The sequence below is a fragment of the Pygocentrus nattereri genome, chromosome 19, assembly GCF_015220715.1.
Source record: "Pygocentrus nattereri isolate fPygNat1 chromosome 19, fPygNat1.pri, whole genome shotgun sequence".
NCBI classification, from domain to species: Eukaryota; Metazoa; Chordata; class Actinopteri; order Characiformes; family Serrasalmidae; genus Pygocentrus; species Pygocentrus nattereri.
The window spans coordinates 14034671-14041523 of record NC_051229.1 but is presented as its reverse complement, the minus strand read 5'-3'; the positions used below and the strand labels follow the sequence as shown (position 1 = coordinate 14041523).

General features: G+C 40.4%; 1 long non-coding RNA gene across 1 annotated transcript; it reads left to right on the top strand.

The window, feature by feature from the left end:
* The first annotated feature begins 2073 nt into the window (after positions 1-2073).
* Positions 2074-4264, top strand: LOC119261612. The gene is made up of 4 exons (XR_005129119.1): positions 2074-2730; positions 2836-3002; positions 3710-3805; positions 3903-4264. It is a non-coding gene; the product is annotated as an uncharacterized LOC119261612 (long non-coding RNA).
* Positions 4265-6853: the final 2589 nt, after the last annotated feature.

Genomic DNA, 6853 nt, shown 5'->3' with positions numbered 1-6853 from the left:
GATTGTAAAGTGGTACCAGGGGAAAGTGTAGCAAGGCAGCATAGAGTGGTTGTCTGTAGAATGAGATTAGAAACAAAGAAGAGGAAGAGAGTGAAGACACAGCCAAAGATTAGATGGTGGAAACTGAAGGAGGAGGATGGTTGCAGGCAGTTCAGGGAAAAATTGCAACAGGCCCTTGGGGGCAGTGAGGAGCTACCTGAGGACTGGGAAACTACAGCTAAGGTGGCGAGAAAAACTGGCAAAAATGTGTTGGGTGTTTCGTCTGGTCAGAGGAAAGAAGACAAGGAAAGTTGGTGGTGGAATGAGGAAGTCCAGGAGAGTATTCAGAAGAAGAAGGCAGCTAAGAATAAGTGGGATAACCAGAGAGATGAAGGAAGTAGGCAGGAGTACTGTGAGGCTAGTCACATAGCGAAAAGAATGGTGGCAAAGGCAAAGACTCAGGCCTATGATGAGCTGTATGAGAGGCTGGACAGTAAAGAAGAAGTAAAGGACTTGTATCGTTTGGCTAAACAGAGAGATAGAGCTGGAAAGGATGTACAGCAGGTTAGGCTGATAAAGGATAGAGAGGGAAATGTACTAGTGAGTGTTGAGAGAGTGTTGAGTAGATGGAAGGAGTACTTTGAAGAACTAATGAATGAGGAAAACGAGAGAGAGAGGAGGACAACGGGAGGAGAGATAGTGGATCAGGAAGTGCAGAGAATTAATAAGGTGGAAGTGAGGGCAGCTTTAAAAAGGATAAAGAATGGAAAGGCAGTTGGTCCAGATGACATACCTGTGGAGGTATGGAGATGTTTAGGAGAGAAGGCAGTGGACTTTTTAACCAGGTTGTTTAACAAAATCCTGGAGAGTGAGAGGATGCCTGATGAGTGGAGAAGCAGTGTATTGGTCCCCATTTTTAAGAACCATTGTGATGTGCAGAGCTGCAGTAACTACAGAGGTATAAAGTTGATGAGCCACACCATGAAGGTATGGGAAAGAGTTGTTGAAGCAAGGCTAAGGCGAGAGGTTCAGATCAGTGAGCAGCAGTTTGGTTTCATGCCCAGAAAGAGTACCACAGATGCAATTTTTGCGTTGAGAGTGTTGGTAGAGAAGTACAGAGAAGGGCAGAAGGAGCTACATTGTGTCTTTGTGGATCTAGAGAAGGCATATGATAGGGTGCCAAGACAGGAGCTGTGGTACTGTATGAGGAAGTCAGGTGTAGCTGAAAAGTATGTTAGGGTGGTGCAGGACATGTATGAGGATAGTAAGGCAGTGGTGAGGTGTGCAGTTGGAGTGACAAATGGTTTCAAGGTGAAGGTAGGGTTACATCAGGGATCAGCTTTGAGCCCCTTCTTGTTTGCAATGGTGATGGACAGGTTGACAGATGAGGTCAGGCAGGAGGCTCCATGGACCATGATGTTTGCAGATGACATTATAATCTGTGGTGAGAGTAGAGAGCAGGTGGAAGAGAATCCGAAGAGGTGGAGGTTTGCACTGGAGAGGAGAGGAATGAAGGTCAGTAAAGACAAGATGGAATACATGTGTGTGAATGAGAGGGAGGCAGGTGGAAAGGTGAAGAGTCATCAACCATCCAGAACAATGGACAGTGCAAAAAAGAGGTGAGGAAGAGGGTGCAGGCAGGATAGGCAGGATGGAGTGGGTGGAGACGGGTGTCAGGGCTGATGTGTGACAGATGGATAGCAGCAAGAGTGAAAGTCCTGCTATGATGTATGGTTTGGAGTCTGTGGCTCTGTCTAAAAGACAGGAGGCTGAGCTGGAGGTGGCGGAGATGAAGATGCTGAGATTTTCATTGGGAGTGACAAGGATGGACAAGATTAGAAATGAGCAGCTCAGAGGGACAGTGAAGGTGGAGCAGTTTGGAGATAAAGTCAGAGAGGCCAGGTTGAGATGGTTTGGACATGTGTTGAGGAGGAATAGTGGATATATTGGTCAAATAATGTTGGAGATGGAGCTGCCGGGTAGAAGGAGAAGAGGTAGACCTCAGGGAAGGTTTATGGATGTAGTGAAGGTGGACATGGAGATGGTTGGTGTAAAAGTAGAGGAGGCAGTAGATAGGGCAAGATGGAGGCAGATGATCCGCTGTGGCGACCCCTAAAGGGAACAGCCGAAAGAAGAAGAAGAAGAAGAAGAAGATCAGGTTCACGAAGTCCAACAACTGTTTGCCCAAGAAACTTGCAAAGTGTTGCCCAGTGGTGTTATGTGGTGTCCGCAGGGACATGAAGTCTGAGATACTGGACAAGCTTGCACAGACCATTTTTTAAATCAAAGCTTATCCTGATGCATGTGAGATTGAGTCAGTTGCATCTGCTCTTATATAGAAACATCCATGCCTTAAAGAACCTGGCACAGGTTCAGGTTGGGATGGTTGGGTGATGAGCATTAAATTTAAACTTGGCAACTACCGTGCAAAATTGCGGGATGCTCAGAAGTGAATATCAACCGGAAAAGAGAAAGAGGTGAGGGTGAAAGGCTGAAGGCACACATGAAGAAGTCTAAAAGAGCAGAGGTCAACTTTTTACCTGATCACCCAGAAGGCCAGACAGATGAATCTCTTGAAAATGAAAGAGTTGCCATTGTTGAAGAAACTCAGAAAAAGAGGATAGATGCAAAACTTGAAGATGTCAGAAGATGGAAGCAACATTCTCTCTTTGGCACAAAGAGGTTGTAGAGGTTGAAGCACTTGTTGAAGAGATCAGGGAGGGGTGGCCTGCGCTTTTTTATGAGGAGGAGGTAAATCATTGTGTTTTTGAATTGTGGTATTTTATTTCACTAATGATCCATTGTGGCAATTTAAACTAATCAAATTGTCTGTTTTCTGTACTTTGTTGTAAGCAGATCTGCAGGGAGTTCTTTCGAATCACAAACATTAATCTGCTGAGAACATTTAAAGGATCTCTAGACAAATATACAGATCTCTTCCACCCTACCCTAAGCTCTATAGAAGGCACAGGGAGGCATTTGGGCAGGAAATGAAGATACTTTTGGAGAACCTGGATGAACAGGTATTGTTCCTGTGTGACTTTCATAAATAGGCTAATAGAAATGCTCTAAAATTACCCAGTCTAATCTTTTTACGTTACCTTACATTAGAAATGTTAAGAGTAGGTTTTTGCTGTCAGTAAAATTACTATTATTTAGATGAATGTTTTTCTTTAGTTGATGATGTAGTTTCATTTAATAAGCACTTCGTTGGGTACACTACACATTCATGCAGTTATGTAATCAACCATTCATGTGGCAGCAGTGCAGGGCATAAAATCATGCAGATACAGGTCAGAAGCTTCAGATAATGTTCAGATCAACAATCAGAATGGAGAAAAAATGTGATATCAGTGATTGAGTGTTGAATGTCCTTCATGCTAGAAGGGTTGATTTGAGTATTTATGCTGATATTCTGGGATATGTATGCATAATATCTAGAGTTTACTTACTATGGTGCAGCAACAATGAAATATCTTTGTTGCTGGCCAAGTTCATCCCTGTGTGGTCGCAGTTTAACATCTTATAATGATTATTGCCTAATTTCATATGTATTTCTGTAGTCTGTATCTGGAGTAGCTACTTGCATGTTGGCTACTTGCATATTGTTCATATTACCTTAAAAATATGTTTACAAACAGGAATGAACATGGTTCTTGATACACTTGCTAAACACTGAGCCAGAGCTGCTGGTTGCTACAAGTATTGTCAACCATGTGTATTTGCTCAGGTGACTGATATTGTTGCCAGTCGGGAAAGAACAGTACTTGAGGGGTTGCCCCTTTTTCTGCAGGAAAATCCATCCAGCTTACTGAAGAAACGTCTGGTAAGTAGTGCCTTTACCTACATGGACAATATGCTTAGTGCTTTGTGAATGTATAAAAATATTTTGATCTCTCTCTCTCTCTCCCTCTCCCTCCCAGGAAACAGATGCTGAGGACCACTACACCAACGATTACAGATTGGAAACAATACAGATTGGAATTCTTTCTGTAATGAAAGATAACGTGGCTGCTGCGACATCTCTGCCAGAAGTCACAAACATTGCAATTATCCTGGAAGAGTTATGTTGAATTTTATCTAGCAGATTTTATAGTTTTTGTTCTGCATTTGTTGGGCATTTGCAATTGAATACATGGCAATTTATTTAATGTTCTTTACTTTTTATTTTGCTTAATTGGGCCCAATATGAAAATGACTAAACAGTAGTTTAAAGAACAGTTCAGTCCAAAGGTGAATTTGGTGTTACTCTGGCCAGTCCACATTCTTGTTTCCATTGTCATTTTACCCCATTTTTCCGTTAAAAGAATAGTTTGGAGAAAATGTCTTTACTAAATGTTTTAATACTTTTTAATAAATGTTTTATTAATGTTCATCTTGTTGGATTGTGTTCTTTATTATGATAAATATACTATATTACTTTATTGCTTTTATCTTAAAATATTAAGTTAACCATCTGGACTAATTTTTACAAGTTATGATAGCTTTTGTTCTCCCAACTAACATTGCTTTGTCCTCTAATTCATTCTATGGACAAAATATTTTAAGTTAAGTGAACTCGTAATTTAACTTTATATTTTGAGTTGGGCAGACTTTTGAGTGAAAAGTTCAATTTACTCAAAAAATCACTTGTAATAAGTTGACATTCTTCTTAAGTTTGCTGAACTTTTTTTTTTTTTACAGTGTAGCATACATGACATATATATGTATATGTGTATGTGTGTGTGTGTGTGTGTGTGTGTGTGTACTCTAACAGAATTTTCCATTATCTGAGTAAAAGAGCTGTCAGTAAGTTTTAATGAGTTTTATAGCATATAGGTGGCCTAGTACAACACTGCAGCAAAGCTGTGGAGCAGGGAAGGTGAATGGAGGCCCTTAATAACAGGCAGCTGGTGTGGATTTGGTGTCAGCAGCATGGGTGCCTTTAAAAAAGAGCAAAGAAGGACAAATGGAGACAGGAGGGATGAGCAGCAGTAGCAGTAGCAGCAGACTGAAGAGTTGAAAAGCTCACCTTTGAGAAAAGATCTGAAACGTCTAGTCTCCACAGAGAGACAGATAATGAGGCAGATCAAAAAAAAAGTAAATGTGGTGCTACTAGAGTAAAGGTAACCAGCACCCAGGCTGGAGAAATCAGACTACCTGCTGAACCTGAACTCCCACTTCTCTGTGAGCAGTGTGAGAAAGCTGGAGAGGCGCCATCACTGAATGACTTTTAATAACCTTAATATCATTACAGAACTGTTTGATAATGAAAGCTAAATGAATTATAAATGACTTAAATATATTTATCCACAATTCCTGCTCTTATGCCCACATCCTACATTCCTTCCCAAAATGAAACGGCTGTTAGGAGAAAGTTCAGAAATGTCTCTCATCTTTTCACTGTCACGTTCTTTCTCCGTCACACAGGGTGAACGACTTGCGGTTTTCCTAACTAATACGGCTGGTTTAGAGAGCAGTGGGGAGGGACTTTTGGGGTTTTTGTTGAGCTACATTCTAAATGTACTGGGCTGCTGAAAGAGGCTTAAATAAACATCAATCTTACGCAGCTACAGTTCTTTCCCCTGCACAGCGCTCAGACTTGGTCATAGTTTTAACTCGGGAGAGTAAAGATAGAACCGGTACATGTCAGAATGAGAGCGTTATGCGATGACATCATGAAATATGTAAACAATTTTCCCACGTGATGTCACGTGGGTAATATATACCTAATTTTCCCACGTGACGTCACGTGGGAAATATGCAAATAATTTTTGCCACGTGACGTCACGTGGGTAACATATACCTAATTTTCCCACGTGACGTCACGTGTGAAATATGTAAATAATTTTCCCACGTGACGTCACGTGGGAAATATGTAAACAATTTTCCCACGTGACGTCGCGTGGGAAATATGTAAACAATGTTCCCACGTGGGTAATATATAAATAATTTTCCCACGTGACGTCACCTAGGAAATATGTAAATAATTTCAATAACATCAGAGATTATATACATTTCATTTGAAGATGATGGTCAAATATCCCATGCGATTTGTTCAAACATTGTCACGTGCGTCGTGTGGTCGGACTAAGAGGAGTTTCCTCCACAAAGAGAACACATTGTTATTTCTGAGGAGGAGAAAGACACAAATCCATCAGCAGCACAGACTCCAAGCCTGGTGGTGAGAAACTCATCAAAAGCTGGAGAGCACAAACCTCTGGACGCTGCTGCTGAACCTGTTCCTCTCTGATTCAGAGTGAAGGTGAAGCTATGCAGTAACTCAGGAGTGAGTTTGTGTGACTGTACAAAACACATTATGACACCAGTGTCTTTCGCCCGAAGACTGCTGGGATAGGCTCCAGCACCCCCCGCGACCCTGACGGAGAAGCGGCTTGGAAAATGGATGGATGGATGTTTTAATCACTGCTAGTGTGTGAACACAAACACATTCATTTACTGAGAAGATCCTTTTATATTTTAGTAGAAAAAGTCATGGAGCTTTTATAATTTTATATTTTCAGTAAAAAAAACATGCAATCATTTTCATTTTAACAAAAATGTCATATAATTATTTTATTTTAAAAATATAAAAATAATTTTTGTTTAAAACCTTGTAACATTTTCCATTTTATAGAGCAGAATGTTTCTACACGCATGTCTGAGGATAATTGACCTTTCACTAACGGTTTGTCATCACTAGATTAAACACTAACAACCAAAATAAAATAAAATAAAATCACAGAAAAGAAAATAAAAGATTAAATAAAAAAGGAATAAAAACCATAAAAACCTTTGAAGTCGTCTTCATTTTTATCACTTTCTTTCCTCCACATTTATTTCAGACGAGAGTTTTTTGTAACTAATCATCACTTTATATGTTTACACCCCAGAA